This window comes from Aotus nancymaae, unplaced genomic scaffold, assembly GCF_030222135.1.
Source record: "Aotus nancymaae isolate 86718 unplaced genomic scaffold, 86718_ANA_hifiasm-v0.15.2.pri h1tg000057l, whole genome shotgun sequence".
Lineage (NCBI taxonomy): Eukaryota > Metazoa > Chordata > Mammalia > Primates > Aotidae > Aotus > Aotus nancymaae.
In genome coordinates this window covers 48,066,509-48,094,503 of record NW_026988471.1, presented here as the reverse complement: position 1 = coordinate 48,094,503, position 27,995 = coordinate 48,066,509, and the positions used below count along the sequence as shown (strand labels likewise).

Sequence of the window (27,995 nt, the reverse complement as noted above, 5' to 3'; positions counted from 1 at the left end):
ACCTAAAAGACTAAGGAAAAGAACTCACTAAAGTCTCCTCTAGAAAAGTAAGCAAAAAGAAAAAAAAAATCCAACTATAGACACATAAAGCTTTAGACAGAGGCACAAATGGATTTCTGGTAGTAACACCAGACTTAAGAGCAGAGAAGGAAAGGTATGTTTGATGGTATTCTTCTCATGAAGCATACCGAGATTATGTGAGACCCACACCTAAGCACAGAGATGTTTATTCCTATATGTCTAAATACACAAATGTGCATATTCCAATTTACACGCACATTAATATGCCTATTTAACCTTCATGTGGGATTTTTCTGCATATGACTGCTGCAAAGCAATTGTTGATTTCATTCATTAAATCAACTCATTTTCCTGGAATACCAACTTTGAGCTGTGCACTGTCCTGAGTTCTGGGGCTACCACAGAAAGTTCCTACCCTCATAGAGGTTATATTCACACGCTTGAAAATAAAAAAAAGCAAATATATGTCAGGCGGTGAACATATATGCAAAAAAATAAAACAACATACATAACTGGAATGGTGAATGTTGAGGGGTAGAAGAGGAAGGAGGGCTTCTTTAATAAGATATTTGAAAACCTGAAGGGCATTGTGAGGGAGCAAGCCATGGATATGAGGAGAAAGGATGCTTCCAGATAAAGAAGAGTGCAGAGCAAAGATTTGTTGGGTTTGAGGAACAATAAGTAGACTGCCCCACCCCCCACCCCACCTCCCCCGCTCCTCCCCATTCACCACAGAGGGCACAGAGCAAGTCAGTAGAAGAACGTTGGCAGATGAGGTAGGAGAGGCTGCAGCAATGGCGGCGGTGGAGGAGCTGGGCACAGAGAGCCTTGTAGACAATTTTAAGGATTCTGGCTTTTACTCACAATTAGAGCTCTTTGATGTGCTCTGGTTTAAAAGAATCACCCTGGCTTCAGTGTGGAAAAAGCACTACAGGGGCAAAAGGAAGGGAACTCTTTAAATAATCCAGCAGATGATGGCAGTGACTTGATTCAAGGTAGTAGCAATGAATGCAGTAAAAGTGATTGGATTTTAGACAGATAATAAAGGTAGAATCAAAACCATTTATATTTAGATTCAATAAAGTACACAAAAAAGGAGATGAGTCAAGAGTTTTGGTCTGAGTAATCAGAAGAATGTAGTTGTCATTCACAGAATTAAGAAAGACCGTGAGCCGGGCACGGTGGCTCACGCCTGTAATCCTAGCACTTTGGGAGGCCGAGGTGGGTGGATCACCTGAGGTCAGAAGTTCAAGTTCAAGAAAGACCATGAGAGATGCATGTTTGGGTGAGGAAATGTGGGAGTTCCACTTTCAACATCCTAAGCTACGAGCATTTGTTAGTTATCCAAGTAGAGGTCTTTCGCTGAAGATTAGCATTACTAAATTTATCAAATGAAATAAAGGATGCCCAGTTAGATCTGAATGTCAGATACACAATGAAAATCTTTTAGCATAAGTAAATACAATGTTGCGACATACATTAAACATAACGTATTGTTTATCTGAAATTCAGATTTAACTGAGCATCTTATATTTCACCTGACAACACTAGCCAAAGAGCATTTGGGTTAAAAGTGAAGTTCAGGGAGATTTCTGGATGGAGATAAAAGTTTAGGAGCCATTTTAATATGATGTATTTTAAAACTGAGACTGATATTACTTAGGGATGAATAGGGACAGAAAAGAGATGAGACCTGTGGATATACTTCAGACATCCATAAATAAATAACTCAGTACAGTTGTCAGATTTCAAACCATCCAAGACTTTATTAGTCTTTGAACATGAGCTACAGAATTATCTGCAGCTGGACCTTTCAGAAGCAGAGAATGGCCAGTTCTAAAGCTGCGTTTCTCTCAATGTGTCTGTAATAATGCTTCTTCCCACACGTTATCCCTTCTATCACACCATGAGCTTTTGTAAAAGACAGGGACAAATAGGCAGACTTCTCAATATCGAGCTCTGAAGGGAGGAAATCTCCCTTCTATCCTGGGTCACCATAGTAACATAAGTTCTAATATTATTAATCCACTTTCAAATTCACCTCCAAGGTGAGCAAAATCAATGTAGGAGAAGAAATATTAGGCCAGTGAAGACCAGTGAAATATTTAAGTTTTAATGCCAATGTTTCCAACTTTAAGAGAAAGAGCATGAAGGTTTGTGTTGATCTCTATTTTATTTGACTCAAAAAATTGTTTAGATTTCTAAAGGGAAGAACAGAGAATCACCTGGAGATGAACAGGCAGTTAATCTGGAATTAATGAAGATGACTATCTGATACAATGGCTGTAGGGATATGGAGATTTGTTTCTATATATAAACTGTAAGAATACTTGGCTATTTCACCAGTCTTGTCTCCCTACGTGCATTAGCTCCCATCCTTCTTTCCTAAGTCATGGAACCATGTGGCCAGATTCTTCCTTTCATAGGCTTATCAGAGTGGTATGACCTACAGGTCACAGAGCATCGTTTTGAAGATTCTGCCTTTGGTGTCAGACAGATCATGATACAAGTCTTGGTTCTGTGCTTCTGAAATGCATGTAATTAACTTCTCTAAATTTCGATGTTTTTCTTCTGCAAAATGGGGACTTACCTCTCATGCAAGAATTTTGTAAGAATAAATGAGATATACATGTTCATCTTTGCCTGGAGAACCTGTCATATAAAAAGTGCTCAATATGTGTTTGATACCACTTTTGCAATCATTAATGTTATACAGGCAATGCCTATGAGCAAAAAACAGTCCAGCAGTATTCAACACATAATCAACTGGGAGAAGAAATAAAAGAAAAAAAAATGGATCACCCATTTTTTCCATTTATTTCCTCCCAAGATCTTTGCTTTGTAATGTGTAGTAAATTCACCTTTCATGAAATGACCCTGGGTAACCACTACTGCCTTTACAGATGTTACAGCTGCCATTCAGGACCTCCTCCACAGTTTCGGAGGCACTCCACTCTCCTTGGCATTGTTTCACAGACAGATCTAGAAATATCTACCTCACCGGGCATTCTAGTATTATACTCTCAGTTTTGAGAACTAAATTGTAGAAAAAATATGAAAAAAGCATATAATATGTAAACTTTAAATCTGAAGATTACAAATCATAGTGAAATCACTAACCTTTGTTTTCACCATGAGAATGATGTAATACTTGCAGTAAGTGGTAAAATGGGATTTGGGGAGAGAGGCCCTGAAATTTTCAGAGTTTGGCCTTCCCTACTCTCAATGGCTATCTTCTCAACAGTCAGAACTCCATTCCTACAGAAAGTGATTCCCTAGAGAAACAGCCCTGGAATCCTCTTGGTACCCCTTCTCTCTTTCCTACCTGGCCCAGGTCACAATGTCCTCCTTTCCCTACTCTTCTTTCTTCCTAAGAATGGTCTGCATTGGTTTCTCTTACCCCAAGCACTGAAATGCCACAAATCTCCATTTGCAAAATGGGGATACAGTATTTACTCATGACTGTATCATCTGTATCAAGCTTCTGAGCTGTATCATCTGGTGAGTCAGCATTCTAGGTTGCAGAAGAAAAAGAAAATGTTATTACTCCATAATATTTGTTAACAGTAAAACATAATGATATTATTTATCTTTGGGGAAGCAGAATAGATATAGGTTTACACATTAAAAGGTAAACATGGGCTGAGTGTGGTGCCTCACACCTGTAATAACACTTTGGGAGGCCGAGGCGGGAGGACTGCTTGAGCCTTGGAATTCAAGACTGCAGTGAGTTGTATTCATGCCACTGCATGGCAGCCTGGCAGAAGGGTGGGGTGGGGAGAGAAAGAGAGAGAGAGGAAAGAAAGAGAAAGAAAAAAGAAAAGAAGAAAAGAAAAAGAGGAAGGAAAGAAAGAAGGGCGGGAAGGAGGGAAGGAAGGAAGGAAAGAAGGAAGAATTGAAGGGAGGTTGACATGTATACAGAAAAATAATAATTTGAGATGCGAGGCTGAATTATATGAAATTTCTGGTATTTAACCTTTTTGCCCTATAAACACAGCAAGAGCATATGGTTCAATCTCATAGGAGCATGTTATTTGTCTAAGTGAATATTGCCTCTGGAGGAGAAGAAAGTTCCAAGTGCTGGAATATTAAACTAGTATTTGCCATTTAAAAAAAAAAAGGTTCTATAAACAAGCAGTATCATTGAAAGAAACCCAAAGGTTTTTTAAACACCTTTTTAATATACAGGATTAAGAGACCTGAGCAAATGCCATATCCCCATTTCGCAGGTGGGAAGTTTAAATGACCACTAAAAAATCAATTGACCCGCCATAATGCAAAGCAATGGCCAAAGTGTTCCCCATCATTCAGAACCTGGAACTTAAGGCAATGTATTTCCATATGATGTTTCCATTTTTAAAACATATTCTCAACCATATCATACTAACCTCACGAAATAGGTAGGAAAGGTGAGGTTATCCTCATGAATAGGAAAGAAAGGTTTTTTAATCTCTATGTCGCTGATAAGGAAGCTGAAGCCTATGTATCTTCTCAAGACTTCACAAGGATTGCAAGAACCATAACTAGAATCTAGGCTTTCTGATTGCTCAGTTTAAGAAAGAATGTACTTTGGATCTAGAGAGGTCTGAGTGTCAACTCTGTAACTGATTGCTTCTGTAATCACCAAAGTCTCAGTTTTGTTAGCTGTAAAATTTGGTAATAGATTCTATTTAAGGTGGCAACAAGCTGTGCTCAATTAGTTTTTCCTTTTGAGCCTTCCTTCCCACTCCTGGGCCTGCCTCTCAAACGGAGAGAATGACATTGTGGGAAAGTAAAGTAAAACGAGTAGATATTCAAAATGGTTCACCATGAAAAGCAGTGAAGAAAAAGGGTTTTCTGGGTCAGAGTTTGAAACTATAGGGATATCTTTTGAAGTTTTGGTACCTCTTAGATAGTGTTATCCAAATAGCTTATTTCCACTGTGGTTTCAGTCCGAAGCTGACATCTTTAAGGTTGTTCATTTTCTCTTTTAAATGTGAATAATATGCTTTAACCTGGGGATTAAATATGCTTTAAAACCTAATTTAAAATGAAGATTACAATGTACTTTCCCTTATCCAATGGAAACAAAATATAAAAGAAACTGCCCTAAAGGTTAATGGGAAAAGAATTGTCATCTTGATTCTTTTACCTATTTAAAACATTTCAATTTGAACCTAAATTGAATATTGGATTAACTTTAATGATAGATGATAATTTACTGAGAAACACAATATGCCCATCTCTGAATTATCCTTATTTACAGAGTGAACTAAAGAAACAGAAACTCTAAAATAGTAAATGTCTCGAATTATTTTCTTGTCATAAATGTCAGAACATGGGTAAATGTAGTACGATTTGAGGAAATACAAACTATTTCTTCATGAACATACACATTTTTGGGGATGGTAAACAGAGCAGAGTATCAATTTAGTAGAAATGTTTTCATCGTTTTAGCTGGTTGTCACCTCTACTCTAAACAAGACGTTGAAAGAATGGGGCAGGGGGCTAATAGGTTTTCATGCCACGACAATGAATTCATAAAAATGCTCATTTCTTAGTGTTTTGGACAGCATGAAAGTTTGAAGTGGGAGAAAAGAGTCTACCAACAGCAAGCTTTCTCTATAATTTCTTGCCTGAATGTAACATTGTATTAAAATGTATAGGCTATTCTTAAATGCTATTTTTCTAACTGATTTATAAGCATATTTATTCATTTTTTCATTCAAAAAATATTTTGAACACTGTTTGCCATGCACAGTGGAAGAGCTTAAGAGGGAGAAACGCTTATTTATTCATAGCTACTGTTCTCAAAGAGCTTAGAAGGTAATTATATATAAACTTGTTTTAAAATAAGTTGACATAGTAGAACTGGCATTAGGGAGTCACCAATGGGGTATTAAAAATTAATTGTAAGCATGTCAAACAATGAGACATTAGTTAAACAGGTTATGGTACATGTTGTAATGGAATGTGATAAAATCATTTTAAAAATTAGCTTTCTGAATTCTACTTAAGAGCAAAAACAAATATTCACAGTACACTAAATGAAAAATCAGGTTTAAAACACTGCATCAGTTACACTCTAACATTTGGTGGTTTAAAATAACAGTATATTATATCTCATAATTTCTTGGTTGGCTAAGAAGCCGTTCCGTGGGATTCTCGTGGGATGACTCATGCAGCAATGCTATGCAATGCAGCCACAGGGTACTCGAGGCCTGGCTCATCTGGGACAAGTGGGATGACTGGACTTTTCTATAAATGTGGTCTTTTATTCTCAAGAAAACTAGATCTGGAGCTGATGACCAAGTCTTCTGTTTGCTGATGTCCTATTGATTTAAGCAAGTCACACAGCTAACCCCAGAGTCAGCGTGGGAAGGGACACTCTACCAGGGGATAGCATACATGGAGGGTTGACACACTGGGAAACATACAATCTACCACACATTGCACATCCTTTGTCATCATATTCTAACACACATACATTCTCTCACACACAGTCTGAAATAAATACACAAAAATATTTATCTTTGGGAGAGAAAAGGGTAAGGTTACAAATTTTTTTCTTCATTTTTTAATCTTCACTTAAAAATCTACAATGAGTATATATAGGATGCATTATTTCTATTAAAATTTTATAATTAGTTCAGAAAAAAACTGTTAACATATCCTGTCCAAAATGTAGAATGGTCCAGTTGTTAAAACATCTAAAGAATCCATGTTTGATAGCAAAAGTACCACTTGGAGACAGTGGTCACGCCCTCATTTTTCCGAAAGGAAATTTGCAACACTGCAATTACTATTTTGTCACAACTTTGCTCTACTGCACCCATCCAGTCAATTCTGAAGGATGGAAAATTAGATACGAGTCATGTGTTATTCATCAAAACTTACAGTAATATTCACATGCTTTCAGGAAGTAATTCAAATACACACACTTGTAGCCAAATCAAGTTATCCTCATGAGGACCACCTTATTCTTCAAAACATTCCATCTTCAAAGCTTTGCTGATACAGTTTTTGTCTTCTTGATTCTCCTCACCTTTTTTGTGGTCGATTGTTTCCTCAAGGCCCACTTTGTTTCAAAGGCTTGTTCAGCCCACACTAATATCTCCTCTTTGTAAATCTGTTTGATCACCTGGTTATGTTGTGGCTCTTCTTATGTATGTGCAGCCTCTCAAAACAGTGATTGACGATTTGAAATCTCTCAGAACCTCTGAGCTTTGTGTGTAGCACTTGAACAGAAAACTTTGGTTATTTAAATTTCTTCAAATTTTAATTAATGGAGCATTTGGATTTTCAGAGAAAAAGGGCAAGCCCAGTGATATGGTTTGGCTGTGTCCCCACCCAAATCTCATCTTGAATTGTAGCTCTCATAATCCACATGTGTCGTGGGAGGGATCTGGTGGGAGGTAATTGAATCATGGGGGTGAGTTTTTCCCATGCTGTTCTCATGATAGTGTATGTCTCATGAGATCCGATGGCTTTATAAAGGACAGTTCCCCTACACACCCTCTCTTGGCTGCCACCATGTAAGACGTGCCTTTGCTCTTCTCCTTTACCTTCTGCCATGATTGTGAGGCCTCATCAGCCATGTGGAACTATTAGAGCATTAAATCTCTTTCCTTTATAAATTACCCAGTTGTGGGTATGTCTTTATTAGCATCATGAGAAGGGACTAATAAGCCCAGCTTCCATCCTTTCCCTTGCAGCAGGAGAGAAAGGGGTATATACTTCCTGATTATGAGAACTTCTCATTTCTTCTGACCTGTGACATTGCTTTTGTTAAGGGACACTCCTTCCCAGTGGGATGTACTGGTGTTTGAGTGGGCATATTCTCATTTTGGAGACTTCTGAGGAGCCTGTGGCAGGAAGGAGTTTAGTAAATGAGAAAACATCTCTGCACTAGCAGCTTTTACTTGTGAACAAACTCATTTTGAAGACCCCTTATTCTTCTCCTCTACCTCCTTCCCGAGTGTCCTGCTTATCATCCGGAGATGAGACAAGATGGTTTTGATAGAGGGAAAACTTTCAAGTTAATATTTCCTGGAGCCAGGGCAGAGACAGACAACTAGTGTTGCATTATGGAGGTATAAAGAAATGGGGTTGTTTCAAAAGCAATAAAAGTTTCCTTTATTGGTTTCTCTTTTTTACGCTGGTTGTTTAAATCTGAATATTTTCTAGCTTTTTGCAGATGATGAAATAGGTGGAAAGAAATGTTTAATAAAGTGCATGCTGTTAGGTGAGCTGCATCATCACTTTCTTCTACCGGGATTTAGCGGTCTCTTTTTCACCTTTTTAAAAAATCCCTGCCACTATTCCAGGGGTCAGAGGATGCCACTCCTTAGGGGTCAGTACATGTTTGTCTCCTGATCCCGGCACAGGAATGTGAGGGTAATTTCAGCATCATGGTAGCCATTCTCAACAGTCCCTCCTTCTTGGACGTGATCCTCTTTCCTTGGGATTTGTATAGATAAAAGACTACTTATCCAGGCCAAAAGGAGTTGTCCAGGTTCAAAAGTAGAGCCTGCCCCCAATTACATGGTGAAGCAGGCAAAGTTGTCTTCAACACTTCAGGCTCCAATTTCTGGAATATCTCCTTTGTGATTCCCAGGAAAGACTGTCTCCACACTTTCCTTCTCCCTTCAGCACCAAAGAGAGTATGATTTGTGCATGCGCTGCATAACATGCCAAGTAGAAAGTGAAACTGAAAGGCGTTTGTTTAGTCACTTGCCCAAGGTCTCACAACTGGCAATAGGCAAAGCAGATGTGCTAGCCAAGTGTGCTTTCCTCCAGAATCCAAGGTCCTAATTACTTTACCTTACTGCCCAGGGCTAGACTTAGAGAAAAATCACTAAAATTATATGTAGAATGTTGCATGCATGTGTTTTTCCCCCTAGAGATAAATTTCAGGTGCTCAAAGGGTTAAAATAAGTCCTGGCATTTTGTTGAGCTTTCCTGTAGGAAACTGTACAATCTCTTATGAAAACAGACTCCTACGTCTGTCCCATTGGGTCACCAAACCTGCCTAAACATGTCTGATATTTCAGTAGAGGATCAGCTCAGGCTTCTACGGTGACAAGTGGCAGAGCCAGGATGATGTATTTAGCTACGTTAAACGGACTCAAGCTTAACACAAGATCATGTGCCTCTCACTTTCCTACCTTCATAGATTTTGTACCTGAAAACTTTCTGCATTACTGAAGATCCTGTGGGATCGGGGTTGAGGAGATGGAAACATAAAGAATCCTACCCTCTTTGAAAAGACTAAAAGTCCACTTGGTGGAATCTACCTCTCTGGGCCGGGGTAAGAGCATGCCTCCCCACTTGTGTCTGCTGAGGCAGCCCCTTGGGGTAACATAGCATGCTGCAGCTGTGCAGATTTCCATCTCTGATAAAACTTTGCCTGAGAGGTATTTGCTGATGATTGTCAACAATCAAGTGAATTATAGATGATGTTGGTAAACAAAATGCTGCCTTGATAAATGATGAGTTGGCTCTCCTCTGACATGACTGCTAAGTCATTCAAAGTGCTGATTAAACCCATTACTGTAAAATAATCACTATCCATTACCTTTAATGTCGTGAACTGACAACCTAGTTAAGGCAGCTGATGGTGTCAGCAAAGTGATTTGTTGTACTGCATGTCCATCGACAATAAATCACTTCGATAAATCAATGAACAGTAGCAATAAAACAATATATTTTCATATTTCCTGACATTCAATTACAGAGCATGTAAACTGACTTATTCTTAAACACAACACTGAGATGGAAGGATTCCGCATTCACCGGCAACGAACACAGGATTAATTCTATTTTGGCCCAGACTGGAGGAGGCTTGTATAATTACGTTTGTGTGCGTGTGTGTGCGTACATATATGCCTTCTTCAGCTACAGTACTTACCTAGCTTCTGCTGCCAAGATAACACGTTACACAGGCATAACGATGATGCTAAAGATGTCCCTTGTCTTGAACTTAGATAAAGGTGATAACAAGTAGAATGCAGAGAAGTGGACCAGGAATTAAGAGACCTGGGAAAGTTTTTAACCAGCTGTTTGACCTTATGCAAGTCACCACTGAAGCTTTCTATGATTTAGTGTTTTCATCTCCAAAGTGGGGATAATATCTGCTTACTGCAGACGATGATTTCAACAATCAACTAAGAGAACATACATGAGAATCCTTTATAAAATATAACAACTTCTTCTAAATTTAGTTTTCATTTTTCTTATTCTGAAGTCACTATTACCTCTAAAACTCTGATTTTATATATCAAATGCTCTTTTCAGCTGTGGAGGTCTTGTAAACAATAAGGTGTTAGCTAACTTAATTTTTAATACAGTAGTGTTTTATGTACTGAATCCTTCTTTATTCACCCGTAAGTTATCTAGCACTTGATTTTGTGCCAAGCAATGTGCTAGGCCCAGAGAAGACAATAGTGAAAAAAGAGTTCACCCTGTCAGGATGGAAACAGAAAAGAAACAGGAAAGTAATAGAATCTGTGTAAAAATCAATGTGTAGGTGATAGTTCTCTAAATATCAAAAATATATTTTAGTTACTGCGGTAGAATTTTTGAAAATTATATTGAACACTCTGAGTCTTCAACTGAGTTTCACAAATATTTTCCAGGAAACTTAGATACAAAGGCCTGTGCAGGTGAGACATATAAGTATAACTCAAGTCCTCTGAAGGACCTTCTTTCTAACAGAGAGGAAAAATAAGTACACCAATAACCATAGGATGAGACAGAATTTGTGAATAGCAATAAAAAAAGTTAACCATCAAGCCTCCTTATGATTAGAAGAAAGTTAAATGACATCTGATTGGGCAAACACCTAGACATGATTAACGTTAGAGATGGTTCTGGAAGGGTGAGTAAATATGTCAATAACTAGAATAAGGCAATGTGGGGATGGAGGAATTGATCATTCAGAGAAAGATGTTCTCAGTGGAGAGATACACAAAGGCAATGGTAAGAATAAGGGAAATCACAATGTGGTGCAGGAATTGGTGAGTTCATCTACTTTGGTTGATGTACTAGTTTAAAGAGGCTAGATTATGTGTAGTAACAAATTAACTTCAGAATCCCAGTAGCGCAACACACCAACGTACATCAATGACTTGTTTTTTGCTCACATATTATATTCATCATCGATCAACAAGGTCTCAGATTCCACCACTTTGTAGCTGCAGAATCCAAAACGTGCAATTTTCCTGTTGCTTCAGAAAGAGAATAAAGAAGCATGGAGAACTCACACCTGTTCTTCTAGGCCCTGGCACAGAAATGACGTATGTTCTTTCTGCTAACAGCCAATTAACCGGAACGAGCCATATGGCCTGCTCAATGGCAAAAAGCTTCATAAAGTGGGAGAAAGGAGATTAGTTGGCGAGCATTGTTATCTGTTGCATGGCTGGGCTATGAAACATATGCAATGGAAAGTAAAAGATAAGGTGAAAAATGTCAGCCACTTCTAGTCGTGAGTGTCACGATGAGGAATTTACACTAACCCTGGGAACTGGGGCGACATTGTCAGGAGGATGATCTGATTGGGTTTGGTGAGAATCTAGCTGTTAACTGGAAGGTCTGAAGGTGGTTTCCTGGATAAATTGTGAGAGAACAGAGAGACTGGTGTCATGCCTATGTCAAGTAAAGAGAGAGAAATTTAAAGCCTAAATAGACCATGGTCATGACAATGGAAAACAGAGGACATATGTGTGAAAATGATGAAAGTAAAAGTGATTCAATTTGGCCATTAATTCAACATGGGCCATGAGGAGTAGAGAGCATAGAAAGGGGAAATCCAGTGGCTTTAGTCATAGTGGTGTCATTGTACGGGCAGTCCACAGGAGAAGCCACTCTGGAGACTTCATACCTAGGAGATAAATGTTATCATTATAAAAATTAAAGTATGGAGCTGGAGTACAGCAACTACAGCAGAAGCCAAAGATGTGAGTCAGATTTAGTGTGCCTTGAAATCTACTCAAAAATTGTCTAATAGGCCACTCTTCTGTTTCTTCACCAATGTAATGCTCATGCAAAGCATCACTAAAAAGACAACATGCATCTTATACATCAGCAAACATGGTAGTTTTCAAAAAGATCAGCATGTCTCAACATCCATAAATAAGTACTCTTAATAATTAGATAATATTCTTTTGAAGTTTCCATTTATAGCATAGTAGGATCAGAGTACTTGTGTTCTACCTTTTGTTCTAACTAGGTGTCAGAACTCAGGAAAATTAGTCCATGATGCTGTATTTCCGTTTCCTCTCTGTTGGCTAAAAAGTTGACTTTTTTATGAGCTCTCTTTTGTGAGCTGACTCTTTTGTGAGCCCCTAGTCATTCTCTGTCTATTTTAGTTGTCTTTACCAATGTTGCATATGCTTTATGTTTTTCTCTTTAGTCCTTATCATACACTGTATATTTCCTTTTTATTCTATTCTAGTCAGTCTCTTCCACTAGAATATAAAGTCCATGGCAATGAAAATACTTTTTGTTTATAAATGCTTAGTACATAGAGAGCTCTATACATGTTAGTAATAAGAAGAATGTCATTACCATCAATAGGGCTTGTAATTGGACTTGGCAGCAATTTGAATACAGGAACCGCTTGTGCCATGCTTTTGGAACTCAAAGTGTGTATCTCTGATCATTAAATATATTTCAACATCATTTTTAATATCTACATAATATTCCACTATAGCTGTTCTTTACATTTACATGCCATTTCCTAATTCTTTCATATTTTCATTACCTTCTCACTATGCTCCATACTATAACAAATATTTCTGCACATGTAATTTTATATATATATATTTTTTTGAGACGGAGTTTTGCTCTTGTCACCCAGGCTGGAGTGCAATGGCGCGATCTCGGCTCACTGCAACCTCCGCCTCCTGGGTTCAGGCAATTCTCCTGCCTCAGCCTCCTGAGTAGCTGGGATTACAGGCACGCGCCACCGTGCCCAGCTAATTTTTTGTATTTTTAGTAGAGACGGGGTTTCACCATGTTGACCAGGATGGTCTCGATCTCTTGACCTCGTGATCCACCCCCCTCGGCCTCCCAAAGTGCTGGGATTACAGGCGTGAGCCACCGCGCCCGGCCCGTAATTTTATATTTTTCTCACGTAATTATATTCCTAAAAGAAGAATTTGTGGGTTAAAAGTATAACAACCTTTGTAATTAAATTGATTTTTGCCAAATTGTCTCTTAGAAAGGCATTACCCATTTATATTTTCCAGAACTGAAAGTAGCTTTTGAGTGATGAAAGCTGTAAACATGGCCTCTTAGTAGCTTCTGAGTCCAAATATTAGCTCAACCTCATCTGATTGAAGGCACTGGGCAAGTTCTGGAACTTTCCTTAGTACCTACATCTGAAAAATAGGTAAAATATCATATTGTATAAAATATCACGTTTTTCTGAAGTAGAGAAAATATACATACAAATATAAAATGGGATCTGATACATAGCACTTAATAAAATTCAACTATTACTGTTTCAGTATATGAAATTGTATTTTCACCATACCTTTATTAACACAAGGTATTTTTCTTTTATAATCTCAAAGCCTTAATATGATTTTATTGTTAATTAGCATTTATTTGATCACTAGTGACAATATTATTTCTTTTGATTTATTTTTGCTTCTAGGGCTATCATTTTTCATTGGCCTATACAATTTATTTAAATATTAAGGAAAATCTTTATAATCTCATATATATATATATAAATGAATACATAATATTAAGAAAATCAATTTCTTATATGTGTTATAAATGCTTTTCCAGACTGTGACTTGCCTTTTCATTGTATCTGTGAGTTTATTTGCCTTAGTAAATTTAAAATTTTTATGTTATCAAATGTATCACTACTTTCCCTTATGAGCTTTGTTTTGGGAGATATGCCTAGGCAGTTCTCCTTTACCAAGTATAACATAATTATTTACCTACTTCTTCTATTGCTCTCAAGCTTCTGTTATTTATATTTAAAACTTCAGTCCATCTGGAATTTATTTTGGTTTAAGGCATGCAGTAAGAATCTAGATTTTTTTTTCACATGTTAATTCAATTGATGTGTTGGCTGCTCATCTATTCTTTGGTTTTTTACGGCTAAGATAGAACCAAAGGTATCAAGGATGAAAGGTTACCCAGATTAATTAAATCCAGATCATTATTTTATGTAACAGTCTAATTCACAGATTCTGACTTGTCTTCCCTACATTTGTTAATGAGGCAAATAGGCTTTGTCACAACTATTTCCCTGAATTTATTCCTTTTTACCTCTGCCAAACTTGGTCTTCAGGTTGAGGTTGCTGTAAGAAGACCACAAGTACTGTAAGCATTACCTTTGCAAAAGCGTTGATAGACTCCACATAACTATGCTGGTCTCTCTGGAGAAAGCTGCACAGAGAATTTCTAAATCTATCTAAGACTACCCTGTAGACACTCATTGCAGACACTCTCTGCTTTGTAAAATTCTGTTTTCCTCCCTAAAGGTCTCCCATTATCTCAAATGATCTGGGAGATTATAGGGATTAACATTTCCCTGTAACTGTTAGAAGTCAAAGTTTGATGCTCCAAAACATAGTTTAATTATTGTTTTCTTCTGGACCATAGAGTTAAATCTTTCCACAGATTCCTCCAAACATACTAGTATTTACAATGCGTCTGAAATATAATAAGACTATTTAAGGCCTCTTTCAGGCTTTATGATTTTTTGGGTTCTGTGAGCATAAAAACATTCTTCCTATGTCTTGGATCTTAAAGGGTTAATGTTGCAATGAGGAATTTGATTAGTGAGAGCTATTATTAACTTAATGGTCTCCCTTCCAGCCCCACCCCAGGTCTTTGAGTCAGACTCTCAAATATCTTCCTTTGGCTCATAAATGCAAGTTATGATGATTAGCTGGCCTTGAAGACAAAGATTCAGGAACCCCCACCCCCCCAGCACCGCCTCTCTCTGAAGATTCTGCTCTTACTTGAACTCATTAGACCTTGATTTCAGAACTTTGAACTCTTGCTTCTTTAACTTGACTTTGACAGTTGATTCTTGCTCTTTTTAGATTTGGTCTTTTAATTTTCATCTGTTCATTTGCATTTGAAATATTCTATGTTCAGGTCAGTCTTTTTATCCATCCTTCCTGTTATCTTTTAGGAAGATTCAGACATTCATGAATTACATAGTCGGTGTTTGGTATAGGTCTTTAACAGACAATGCCTTTTTGATAGGAAACGTCCCCATATCTGCTTACATAGGAACTATAAACGAAGTTTATAAGTCACATTTTATTTAATATAGCCACCTCTCTTTCCATCATCCTTATTCTCTCCTCTATACTTTTACTCACTATGTTTTCCTCTACTGAAATATCTAAGCTTTTACATATTTTCTATTTTCAAATCATATCCATCTTTTTAGGTTCTATTCAGATCCTATCTTCTCTTTGATGCCTCTTTAAACCTTCTTTTAATTTTTTTTCTTTCTCTTTAGGACTTTAACTCTTACTCCTCTTGAAATGTATACTTAATTATTACTATATATTTTCTCATTTAATGACATAGTGTCTGGGTCTTATTTCTTCAGCTAGATTATAATATCCTTAAAGAAAGAAACTAGAATGTTCTATAATTCCCACAATGGGTAGTGTCGTGTTAAATATACCATAAGTGCTCAATAGATGTTGTCAACTGGTGGACTAGCAGCTCCATTTTGCTGTACTGTTGCCTATTCTACTAGAATTAGCACAAAGAGGTGAAATTCCCAGTGTGCTTTTCTTGGCCATGTTGTTGTCTTCCATAAAACTCATCCATTTTCTTTACCTTCCTCCAGCTTTCCGCATCATTCTATAGATGACTGCAGTAGATGGACATGTATTTATTTTGCAAGAAATACTGAAAATATTTACTAGTTAGATTTTAATATAAAACCTTAAACTTACTTTGTAATTTCATAAGTATTTTAGTAACCAGCCCCACAGATTAGATGAGACATTTTTTTTATCCTCAATATGTTGGTGAAAAAAATGGAGATATGGCATTTTTCTTTCTGTTTTTTTTTTTTGAGATGGAGTCTTGCTCAGCTGCCAGGCTGGAGTGCAGTGGTACAATCTCAGCTCACTGCAACCTCCACCTCCCGGGTTCAAGGGATTCCCCTGCCTCAGTCTCCCAAGTAGCTGGGATTACATGCATGCGCCACCACACCTGGCTAATTGTCTATTTTTTTTTTAGTAGAGATGGGGTTTCTCCATGTTGGTCAGGCTGGTCTCGAACTCCCAACCTCAGGTGATCTGCCTGCCTCAGCCTCCCAAAGTGCTGGGATTACAGGCGTGAGCCACCATGCCAGGCAGATACAGCATTTCCAAGGAGCTTCGCCAAGTTCATATACTTAGTAAGTAGCACAGATGAGACAAAACTCAGTTTATCTGGCTTAAAGCCAGTTGTCGCCAGAATAAGAAGAGTGTGCTTTCTGCTAAGTGCTAATGCCTCCCAATTACCACAAGGTCAAATCACATTTAAAATCCTTTCCACCTAAAAATGCACATAAACATTAAACAATGGCCATGTTTAATGTTTAAATTAAACATCTTATCATTTACCATGCCTCTACAGTGCTTTACTGAAAATTTTAGAATTCAAGGCTATGATTTGTCTATTTCGCCCCCTTATTCTTTCCCCTCCAGAACCACCTATTCTCTTAATTGAACCAATTTTAAACTAGATAACACTTTCGTTTTTGTGTCAGAGGTATTTCAGCTCATTTTTACTGAATTGGATATGAGGACTGTGTTTGAAATTAGTTAGGGAGATACAGTGGCAAGTGTGCCATGGCTACTTGCAAAATGCAATTAAGCCCTGGGAAGGTGGCCAAGAGCCCTGGCAGGCAGAGACTCCAAACCAGGAGAGAGATTATATTGGAGCCATATTAGTGCCGTCTAATTGCTGTTTTAACTTTCTGCCTTCAGCCATACTAGTTGTCCTGGCAGAGACTCGATGCTTCTAACACAAGAGTGAGAGCCAAAGTGAATTTATCATCAGTTCGAATTTGTTTGTGTTTGAATTAGTCTGAGACCTGGCCATGAGAAATTGTTTTCTTTACACCTCTGATGTCGTTCCAGATGTTCCAGCTGCTGGTAGGTCGTTAGGCTGCTGATTCAGCCCTGGCCCTAGCACTGGAAAATGATAGCTGATCAGTCTTTGGTAGTCCATTCCCAAGTCAACTGTTAACAGATCAGTATGCATTCCAGCATTTGAGGCATTAGAAAAATACTTACATATTGCACTGAAAGAAATGAACATTTAAATTCCTTTTGGTGGTAAGGAAGAATGTAATACCAGGATACCAGGATATAAGATACAGTTTGTAGGAGAAAATCCTCTTCCTCCCAAATATCTTCTCCATTGTTACCTGTGATTCTGCATTACTTACAGTAGACTATCATTCCCTTCAGACTCCTTTTAAAGGCAAGTTCCCTTGGAATGGGAAGCCCATCAGCCCTGCCATGTCATTATGGATGAATAAGAGAGCCTGTGTCAGTGTGGATAAAATAAATATATCTAGGAAACATTGTACAGGCTGGAGCAAATCTTATGCTGTAGCCATAACTGTCTTCCAGAGTGGAAACTGTTAATGTGCAGCTTCTTAAGACTTAAATACATTTTGTTAAACCAACATTGTTCAAGTGTTATCTTACCCAGTTCACCAAATGTGGATATCAGGATCTTAAATGCAATAATCAGATACCCAACAACTCCAAGAACACCTCTGTAGTTAAAATTAACTACCTGAATATTCTTTAAGAGATTTATTTCCTTTAAGTTGCTCTGCAAATGCCTGTCATCTATTTCTTTTACTATTTGCATCTCTATTTGCAAGATGTTAGAATTACATCTATATCTTTGTTCTGAGTGCTTGATATAGAAACCTCAAAATATCAGTATTCAGCATTTTGCTTGTGCTGCAGAATTAGAAAGGGTAAAGTAACTTCAGGTTTAGAGTCCAGTTTTCAAAAATATTAATCACGTGGAAATTGGATACCATGATACATTCTGTATAACAAACAGAAACATTCTCTTTGGCTGAAGAAACTTGTCTGCCCCTCTAACCATTTCACTTCTAAGTCATGTGAACAACTCAAACAGGACTCGAAGTGAGAGCAAAAGCATTTGCTGTACTCCTCCATCAACTCTAGCCTTTCCTGTGCCAAGCATTAATACCATGGGCCCCACCATAGACTGTCATTTTCTTGGAGAGGAAAAAGGAACCAAGAGGAGATTATGGAAAGTGGGGCCCTATTTAGAACTGAAGCACAGAAAGAAATCTGGTGTTCCACTAACTCCCCACACAAGTCCTCTTTCTGTACTCTGTTCTGTTCTCTCCTAGCTGACACCTCTTTTCTCTCCATTGCATTTTAAAACATTTCTTGATTTCAGTGAGTCAGCTGGAAAAGAGCACTGGACTGAGAGTTGAGTAACCACAGATTTAGTTCCAACCATTCAACCTATTTTCAGTGAAAACTTGGACAAGTAGGTCAGTCCCTTGGATGTCACACCTCTACAACTTAAAAAACGGGTGTGCCCATTTCAGCTGGAGAGGTGCTAAGCAGACCCAGCCCTGCTATTTGGCCACATCTCTAATCCTAGCACTCCAATATGAGGTTCACAAAGAGGATGTGTGATCACCGTACTTATAGCCCTAGCAAGGAATTACTGAGAAATTTCTCTGGGTATTTTTCCTAGGTTGGTGTTCTGAGTCAGTACAACGGGAAATTTTTTTGGAAAATGTTGCAGGTAGCAGCGCCTAAAATCTCACCATTATAGCTCTTTATTTTCCCTGTGGAATATTCCCATTATTCATGTTACTCTGTTCCCCTAAAATAACAATGCCATAATATGGATCCAATAAAGAGTCCATAACTCTTCCTCCTTAGCCACTGACAGCAGAATGCCATATACACCACCACTGCTGTGGTAGGATGAACAGTGGACCCCGAAGATGTTCACGTCCTAATCCCCAAAACATAAATATGTTACCTTATCTGGCAAAAGGGGCTTTGACATGTGATTAAGCAGAGAATTCTGAGATAGGGAGATTATCCTGGACTATTCAAATGAACCCAAAGTAATAAGAGTCCTTTTAAGAAAAAGGCATAAAGGTCAGAGACAAAGTGATTAGAAGATAATACACTGCTGACTTTGAAGACAGATAATAAAACCATAAGGCAAGAAATGTGGGCAACCCCTAGAAGCCAGAAAAGGCAAACAAACAGATTCGCTCCTAGAGTCTCCAGAAGGACTGTGCCCTGCCAACACCTTGCTTTTAGGACTTCTAACTTCCAGAACTGTAAGATAACAACCGTGTGACAATGTAAGTCCCTTCGTTTGTGGTAGTTATAGTATCAACAGGAAATTAATATGAACACTTAATTTATACTCTTTAACATGAATCTGTGTTGTTTGTGTCGGTCATCCTTTGTCATTATTTATTTTTTTCTAAACATTAATGACTTAAATGCTCAATGTTATCCCATAACCAGCCAGGCCTGGTGGAGCAGGTGGTGCTGCTAAAACGGGAAGTTATACAAGAGGGTAAAAGCTCTAGATCGAGGATCAGACAGATCTGGGTTTAAGCCCTTTCTCTGAACTATGCTAACTCTGAGAACTTCAATGAAATGACTCCGTCACTTTGAAACCAGTTTCTTGTCTGTTAAAATGTTATCCTAACTCATAAGGTCAATGAGAGCACTGAGTAAAATAATTTATATGTAAGAATTTAAAAGAAGTTCTAGTGCATAGGGTACATATGGTAAGTTTTATTGTTTTTAAAAAGAGATGACTCACTGAACTAAAGTGTATAGCAATAGCTTTATAGAGGAAATGTGATCCACTTTGGGCCTCAAATATTTCGGTAGACTTGGGTAGAGACTTTCTTTCAAAAGTGAAGCTATTATGTTGGGGAATACAGGCTTTAGGGTAGAGATTCGGGTCTGCCACTTATTAGCCATGTCATTATCTCGGGTGAGTTATTTCATTTCTCTGACCTACAATTTCTTCAGCTAAAATTTGTATAACAATATCTATCTCATAGGATCATTGAGAAAATTAAATAGAATTCTGGATGTGAAGCTTGGGGAAAGCTCAGCACAAGGAAGGCAGCAAAGACATCGTTGTAGGGTATGTTTCTGAAACAGGTAAACCAGCAGACGGTCTTCAGAGGAGTCAGCAGACTGAAGGAGAACAAGTGAGAGAGTTAGAGAGTAGATTGAAACAAGATTGTAGGGGGGTCCTGTGTGCCTTTAGGGTTTTCTAGCCCGAAGGACTAAAAGGGATTTTTATAATAGAAGCTGTCAAATACAAGCTATGGTGAGTTTTATGTAACACTGTAAACTCTTGTCAGTTTGCCCATAATGCAAATGATAGAAGAGTTTATAGAGAGAGGAATTCCTGGGTAGTTCTATAGGTCAGTGTTTTCAAAGCTTCTTAGCAATGAAATACATGTATTACAACACATGTAAAGAGTAAAATATTAATGAAGAATTACAAAATGTTTTTAAATATAAATTTATATTATGCTTCATATTTAAACGTATTCATTAGGCAAATACATGTAGAGCACCTATCATTTAAACCATTAGATACAGAATAATGAGCAAAGAACTCAGTCACTGTGTTGACAGAGCTTAGTTTTATGGAAGAACCAGACATGAATTAAATAGTTTTACAAATAAATATAAATATTACATTTTATGTAACAAGTATAATCACATAATATATATTCATATTTCATAATTATTGTGAAAAGAAAGTATAAAGGGCTGTGACATGTCCTAGAGGACCTGATACAACCTGCTACAGACTAAATCGTATCCCTTCCAAATTTCTATGTTGAAGCTGTAACCCCCAATATAATGGTGGTATCTGGATATGGGGCTCATGGAAGGTAATTAAGTTTAGATGAGATCATAAAGATTAGCCCGTCATGATGGGGGTTAGAGACTAAGACACGGTCTAGGGAATTTGTGTCCTAGACATCCACTCCTCCGCCTCTCTTTGGTGTAGATGCCCTTAAAGTAAAACAGGATTTGCTTCTCTTCTCTCATAGGCCCTGTAATTGGTCCATGATTGATATAAGACGGTTTCAAGGCCAACCTTCCTCCTGTCTATAACAACTGCCTCCTCTCACCTCCTAGTTCACCCACTGACTTCACCCTCCTTTGGCAATCATAATTCTCATTACTTAGCTGTTTTCTTATGCATGTTGTTATATGGTGAATATGATATAATCTCACTGATCATATAAGAACTATTTCTTCTCCCGCTCTGTGCATAGTACATACTGTGGTTAGTCTCTACCCTTTGACTTGACTAGGATGTCTGAGAATATGTTTGAGTTGGAATATGAGAGAGTAGATGTGGCATGAGATAAAAAATATTATTTGGTGGAATCGAGGAGGACAAAAAATATCAACAACAAAGAGAAGGAGGAGGAGGAGGAGGAGGACAAAAGAAGAGAAGTAGTATTGGACAGCCAGGAATGAAGACCCCAGTGTGGGTTAGATACTGACTTTGAATATTTATTGGGTCAGAATGATCTCCAGAAAAGCCAATTCCCACTGCTCAGTTGATCTCTGAATTTAAAAAGTGCTTCAGATAAATGGAAGCAAGTTAGACTATGGACTCTACTTTTATGATGTTACTTTTGCCAGGTGAAAAGCTTGTGATGTTCTCACCTGGTCTGTAGCTAAAACCTCCACGTAGTCTCTCATCAGTCTCTTCCCTTTTCAATCCATTCTCTACACAGTAGCCAAAATGATATTTATAAAAATAAATGGGATATTTATAAACATAAATTGGATCACCGCCTGCTTAAAACCACTCAGTGACTTCCTTTGCATTTAGAATAAAATTCTAAGCCCCTTACCAAGGCTCACAAAACAACAGTAGTCTGATTCCCGCCCCGCTCTCCAATCCCGTATGATTGCCACCCTAACTCCCAATGTATCTACCCCACTGGCCTTGTTTCCCCTCTTAAACATGCCAATCCCATCCTCACCTTTGTTCTCTATGAAGGCTCGATGCTGAGTGTGCAATGCATTTATCTTGTCTTCACTTAGCTACCCCTTCTCATGTGTCACGTTTCAAGCATGAATGCCACCTCCTAAAATAAGCCTTCCAATAGGTATTCTGTCAAATAACCCTTTGTTATTTTCCTCTATAGCACTTGGCTACATGTAAGTCTTTCAATGAGGGCCAGGTTTTCCCTTTTTGTTCTCCGTTATATTAACAGAACTCAACCTTTTGTCCTGCATATAGTAGGCACTCAAGTATTTATTGAAAGAATGAATGTATAGGTGGGTGGTTGTATGGATGGATAGAAGGTTGATGGATGGACGGACGGATGGATGGATGGTAGCAGGCTGATATACCTGTGGAGATGGATGTGTGAATGAGCCATTATGAAAGAATAAGTTAGATTTTTTTTAAGTTTACATTTAGACCTTTCTGGAAATTAAAATCTGTCTCTATTTGGCCAAGTGAAAAGTTCTCCAAGCCCAATTTTCCCCTACCCCCTGGTCTTCCTCCCTGCAATCCTATAGTACTAGAAGTCTGCACAACACATCTAGCCTTTTTTAACTTTTTGCCTTATTTTTCTTCTTGTCTCAGATGACTTTGTTCACTGCTTTATCTCTAGCCTCTACACCTCTATTCAGAATCCAATAAGTGCCTGATAAATACTTTTTAAAAAAATTATACTTTAAGTTCTGGGGTACATGTACAGAATGTGCAGGTTTGTTACATAGGTATACACGTCCCATGGTGGTTTGCTGCATCCATCACCCCATCATCTGTGGTAGGTATTTCTCATAATACTATCCCTCCCCTAGCTCCACAACTCCTGAACAGGCCCCGATGTGTGATGTTCCCCTCCCTTTGTCCATGTGTTCTCATTGTTCAACTCCCACTTAGGAGTAAGAACATGCAGTATTTGGTTTTCTGTTCTTGTGTCAGTTTGCTGAGAATGATGGTTTCCAGCTTTATCCATGTCCTTACAAAGGACATGAACTCACCCTTTTTATGGCTGCATAGTTTTCCATTGTATATATGTGCCACATTTTCTTTATCCTGTCTATCACTGCTGGGCATTTGGGTTGGTTCCAAGTCTTTGCTATTGTGAACAGTACTGCAATAAACATACATGTACATGTGTCTTTATAATATGATTTATAATCCTTTGGGTATATGCCCAGTAATGGGATTGCTGGGTCAAATGGTATTTCTAGTTCTAGATCCTTGAGGAATTGAGATACTGTCTTCCACAATGGCTGAACTAATTTACACTCCCACCAACAGTGTAAAAGCATTCCCATTTCAATACATCCTCTCCAGCATCTGTTGTCCCTTGTTTTTTTATATATATATTTTATTATGTTTTAGGTTTTGGGGTACATGTGAAGAACATGCAGGATTGTTGCATAGGTACATACATGGCAATGTGGTTTGCTGCCTTCCTCCCCATCACCTATATCTGGCATCCCTCCCCAACTCCCCACCCTCCACTGTCCCTCCCCTAGTTCCCCCACACAGACCCCAGTGTGTGATGCTCCCCTCCCTGTGTCCATGTGTTCTTATTGTTCAAAACCTGCCTATGAGTGAAAACATGCCGTGTTTGATTTTCTGTTCTTGAGTCAGTTTGCTGAGAATGATGGTTTCCAGGTTCATCCATATTTCTACAAAGGACACAAACTCATCGTTTTTTATGGCTGCATAGAATTCCATGGTGTATATGTGCCACACTTTCCCTGTCCAGTCTATCATTGATGGGCATTTCGGTTGGTTCCAGGTCTTTGCTATTGTAAACAGTGCTGCAATGAACATTCGTGTGCCTGTGTCCTTATAGTAGAATGATTCATAATCCTTTGGATATATACCCAGTAATGGGATTGCTGGGTCAAATGGAATTTCTATTTCTAGGTCCTTGAAGAATCACCACACTGTCTTCCATAATGGTTGAACTAATTTACACTCCTACTAACAGTGTAAAAGTGTTTTTATTTCTCCACATCCTCTCCATCATCTGTTGTCTCCAGATTTTTTAATAATCGTCATTCTAACTGGCATGAGATGATATCTCAGTGTGGTTTTGATTTGCATTTCTCTAATGACTAGTGATGATGAGCATTTTTTCATATGTTTGTTGGCCTCATATATGTCTTCTTTTGTAAAGTGTCTGTTGATGTCCTTCACCCACTTTTGAATGGGTTTTTTTCTTGTAAATCTGTTTTAGTTCTTTGTAGATTCTGGATATTAGCCCTTTATCAGATGGGTAGATTGCAAAACTTTTTTCCCATTCTGTTGGTTGCTGATTCACTCTAATGACTGTTTCTTTTGCTGTGCAGAAGCTCTGGAGTTTGATTAGGTCCCATTTGTCTATTTTGGCTTTTGTTGCCAATGCTTTTGGTGTTTTAGTCATGAAGTCCTTGCCTATGCCTATGTCCTGAATGGTTTTGCCTAGATTTTCTTCTAGGGTTTTTATGGTGTTAGGTCTTATGTTTAAGTCTTTAATCCATCTGGAGTTAATTTTAGTGTAAGGTGTCAGGAAGGGGTCGAGTTTCTGCTTTCTGCACATGGCTAGCCAGTTTTCCCAACACCATTTATTAAACAGGGAATCCTTTCTCCATTGCTTGTTTTTGTCAGGTTTGTCAAAATCGGATGCTTGCAGATCTGTGGCATTGCCTCCGAGGCCTCTGTTCTGTTCCATTGGTCTATATTTCTGTTTTGGTACCAGTACCATGCTGTTTTGATTACTGTAGGCATGTAGTATACTTTGAAGTCAGGTAGCCTGATGCCTCCAGCTTTGTTCTTTTTGCTTAGAGTTGACTTGGCTATGCAGGCTCTCTTTTGGTTCCATATGAAGTTTAAGGTGGTTGTTTCCAGTTCTGTGAAGAAGGTCATTGGTAGCTTGATGAGGATAGCGTTGAATGTGTAAATTACTTTGGGCAGTATGGCCATTTTCACGATATTGATTCTTCCTAACCATGAACATGGAATGTTTCTCCATCTGTTTGTGTCCTCTCTTATTTTGTTGAGCAGTGCTTTGTAGTTTTCCTTGAAGAGGTCCTTTACATCCTTTGTTAGTTGTATTCCTAGGTATTTTATTATCTTTGTAGCAATTGTGAATGGCAATTTGTTCTTGATTTGGCTCTCTTTAAGTATGTTATTGGTGTATAGGAATGCCTGTGATTTTTGAACATTTGATTTTGTATCCTGAGACTTTGCTGAAGTTGCTTATCAATTTCAGGATATTTTGGGCTGAGACGATGGGGTCTTCTAGATATACAATCATGTCATCTGCAAATAGAGAAAATTTGACTTCCTCCTTTCCTAATTGAATACCCTTTATTTCTTTTTCTTGCCTGATTGCTCTGGCTAGAATTTCCAATACTATATTGAATAGGAGTGGTGAGAGAGGGCATCCTCGTCTAGTGCCAGATTTCAAAGGGAATGCTTCCACTTTTTTCCCATTCAGTATGATATTGGCTGTGGGTTTGTCATAAATAGCTTTTATTATTTTGAGATATGTTCCATTAATACCTAGTTTATTGAGAGTTTTTAGCATAAAGCACTGTTGAATTTTGTCAAATGCCTTCTCCCCATCTATTGAGATAATCAAGTGGTTTTTGTCTTTGGTTCTGTTTATGTGGTAAATTACATGTATGGACTTGACTATGTTGAACCAGCCTTGCATCCCCAGGATGAAGCCTACTTGATTGTGATGGATAAGCTTTTTGATGTGCTGTTGCAATCAGTTTGCCAGTATTTTATTGAAGATTTTTGCATGTATGTTCATCATGGATATTGGCCTGAAGTTTTCTTTTCTTGTTGAGTCTCTGCCGGGTTTTGGTATCAGGATGATGTTGGTGTCATAAAATGATTTGGGAAGGATTCCCTCTTTTTGGAATGTTTGGAATAGTTTCAGAAGGAGTGGTACCAGCTCCTCTTTGTATGTCTTGTAGAATTCGGTTGTGAACCCATCTGGACCTGGCCATTTTTTGGTCGGTAGGCTATTAATTTCTGCCTCAATTTCAGACCTTGTTATTGGTCTATTCAGGGTTTTGACTTCTTCCTGGTTTAGACTTGGGAGGGTGCAAGTGTCCAGGAATTTATCTATTTCTTCCAGGCTTACTGGTTTATGTGCATAGAGTTGTTTGTAGTAGTCTCTGATGGTAGTTTGTATTTCTGTGGAATCGGTGGTGTTATCTCCTTTATCATCTTTTATTGCAGCTCTTTGATTCTTCTCTCTTTTCTTTTTTATTAATCTTGCTAGTGGTTTGTCTATTTTGTTGATCTTTTCAAAAAACCAGTTCTTGGATTTATTGATTCTTTGAAGGTTTTTTGTGTCTCTATCTCCTTCAGTTCTGCTCTGATCTTAGTTATTTCTTGTCTTCTGCTGGCTTTTGAGTTTTTTTGATCTTGCTCCTCTAGCTCTTTCCATTTTGACAATAGGGTGCCGATTTTAGATCTTTCCTTGCTTCTCATGTGGGCATTTATAGCTATATATTTTTCTCTCGACACTGCTTTAAATGTGTCCCAGAAATTCTGTTACGTTGTGTCTTCGTTCTTGTTGGTTTTGAAGAACATCTTTATTTCTGCCTTCATTTCATTGTTTATCCAGTCAATATTCAAGAGCCAGTTGTTCATTTTCCATGAAGCTGTGCAGTTCTGAGTTAGTTTCTGAGTTCTGTGTTCTAACTTGATTGCACTGTGGTCTGAGAGACTGTTAGGATTTCCGTTCCTTTGCATTTGCTGAGGAGTGATTTACTTCCAATTATGTGGTCAATTTTAGAGTAGGTGTGGTGTGGTGTTGAGAAGAATGTATATTCTGTGGATTTGGGGTGGAGACTTCTGTAAATGTCTGTTAGGTTTGCTTAGTCTAGATCTGAGTTCAAGTCCTGCATATCCTTGTTAATTTTCTGTCTTGTTGATCTAATATTGACAGTGGAGTGTTAAAGTCTCCCACTATTATTGTGTGGGAGTCTAGGTCTCTTTGTAAGTCATTAAGAACTTGCTTTATGTATCTGGGTGCTCCTCTATTGGGTGCGTATATATTTAGAATCGTTAGCTCTTCTTGTTGCATTAATTCTTTTACCATTATGTGATGTCCTTCTTTGTCTCTTTTAATCTTTGTTGGTTTAAAGTCTATTTTATCAGAGACTACGATTACAACGCCTGCTTTTTTTTTTTTTACTTTTTTTTTTTTGCTCTCCATTTGCTTGGTAAATCTTCCTCCATCCTTTTATTTTGAGCCTATGTGTATCCTTGCATGTGAGATAGGTTTCCTGGATACAACACACCGAAGGGTTTTGATTTGTTATCCAATTTGCCAGTCTGTGTCTTTTGATTGGGGCATTTAGCCCATTTACATTTGAGGTTAATATTGTTATGTGTGAATTTCATACTGCCATTTTGATGCTAGCTAGTTGTTATGCCCATTCGTTGATGCAGTTTCTTCATTGTGTCAATGCTCTTTACCATTTGGTATGTTTTTGGAGTGGCTGGTACTGGTTGTTCCTTTCTATGTTTAGTGCTTCTTTCAGGAGCTCTTGTAAAGCAGGCCTGGTGGTGATGAAATCTCTAAGCAATTGCTTGTTCATAAAGGATTTTATTTGTCCTTCTTTTATGAAACTTAGTTTGGGTGGATATGAAATTCTAGGTTGAAAGTTCTTTTCTTTAAGGATGTTGAATATTGGCTCCCACTCTCTTCTGGCTTGTAGGGTTTCTGCTGAGAGATTCACTGTGAGTCTAATGGGATTCCCTTTGTGGGTAACCTGCCCTTTCTCTCTGGCTGCCCTTAACATTTTTTCCTTCATTTCAACCCTGGTGAATCTGAAGATTGTGTGCCTTGGGGCTGCTCTTCTTGAGGAATATCTTTGTGGTGTTCTCTGTATTTCCTGGACTTGAATATTGGCCTGCCTTGCTGGATTGGGGAAGTT

General features: G+C 38.1%; 1 protein-coding gene across 6 annotated transcripts in view; it reads right to left on the bottom strand.

The window, feature by feature from the left end:
* LOC105726151 (uncharacterized) overlaps nucleotides 1-27,995 on the bottom strand; it is a 532,480-nt gene that overhangs the window by 104,093 nt on the left and 400,392 nt on the right. The window lies entirely within an intron of this gene.